Here is a 1,470-nt window from a genome sequence, read left to right on the forward strand (position 1 = left end):
TATGGGGATTGAAGGAAGGAGGAATTTTACAGGTGTGAATGCATAGCCATTTCTGATCCAAATATTTCCAAAGGAATTTTGTGCTAAGGAAATACCATCTCCCAACATTCAAGGCCCCTGCATCTCTTAATGGAAAAAGATATATTTTAGGCAATAATTTTGCAGTTTCCTTTAACCCTAAGGATGAATCTTTCCTTGTATTCCTTTCAAAAGCACTATACTAAAGTAAAAAAACAACTTTAATTCAATAGTTGTTCAGATAATAAAGGGCTTGGTGATGCCAGTCAATGATTTCATTTCAAAACTGTGACTGAAGATGGATAGCAGTGTTGGTGGCTGCTGGTCATTTTAAGGCTGGTCTAAAACTAAAGTAGCTACTCTTTGTCCCAGAAGCATTTTGATTTTAGAATGGGGAATTCTGCACATAGAACACTAGTTTGGAGGATTTTATCATTAAAGTTTTGAACAAAGAACAAATAATTTCTGCTTACTTGATCATAATCACTATTTCACAAATGGAGAAGTGAAGGGTCAGGAGGTTACACATGATTCTTACAGTCCCAAAGAAGTTCTGCTGGAGGATTAGTTCTGAAAACAATTACAATTGATGACAACCATTCATTTATTCAACCAATATTTAGTGAGCACCTACTATGTTCCATGAACTCTGGATCATCGGTGAATAAAACAAAGATCCCTGCCTTCATGGTTGTCAGGAATAATGTCCACATACTTTGGGTTTAAGTGTATCTCTATTATTCACTCCATGCTTCACTGTTTTGGTTCTACTCTCCTGGAAGATAAAACCAACACACCTGAAACTAAAAGAAAACATTTACATGAGCATGTTCACAGGAATCGGAGTTAAACTGGGAGTGATAATGGCCTCCCTCCTAAGATTAATCAGGGAAAGCCAATGGGTTTAGTGAGCCTTGAGCTTGTTTTAAAGAAGAGATGAGTGGTCACTTCAGCAGCACATATGCTAAAATTGGAACGATACAGAGATCAGCATGGCCCCTGCACAAGGATGACACACAAATTCGTGAAGTGTTCCGTATTTTTGAGAAAAAAGACCTGCATGCAGAAAACTATAAGACACTGATGAAAGCAATTAAAGATGATACAAACAGATGGAGAGATATACCATGTTCTTGGATTGGAAGAATCAACATTGTGAAAATGACTACACTACCCAAAGCAATCTATAGATTCAAAGCAATCCCTATCAAACTACCAATGGCGTTTTTCACAGAACTAGAACAAAATTTTTCACAATTTGTATGGAAACAGAAAAGACCCCGAATAGCCAAAGCAATCTTGAGAAAGAAAAACGGAGGAATCAGGCTCCCGGACTTCAGACTATATTACAAAGCTACAGTCATCAAGACAATATGATACTGGCACAAAAACAGAAATATAGATCAATGGAACAGGATAGAAAGCCCAGAGATAAACCCATTCACATATGGT

At 37.1% G+C, this 1,470-nt stretch overlaps 1 non-coding gene across 1 annotated transcript; it reads left to right on the forward strand.

Annotated features, from left to right (window-relative positions):
* Positions 1-958: 958 nt before the first annotated feature.
* On the forward strand, positions 959-1,062 carry LOC116753751. Its single transcript, XR_004349853.1, has one exon. It is a non-coding gene; the product is annotated as a U6 spliceosomal RNA (small nuclear RNA).
* Positions 1,063-1,470: the final 408 nt, after the last annotated feature.

The sequence above is a fragment of the Phocoena sinus genome, chromosome 4, assembly GCF_008692025.1.
Source record: "Phocoena sinus isolate mPhoSin1 chromosome 4, mPhoSin1.pri, whole genome shotgun sequence".
NCBI classification, from domain to species: Eukaryota; Metazoa; Chordata; class Mammalia; order Artiodactyla; family Phocoenidae; genus Phocoena; species Phocoena sinus.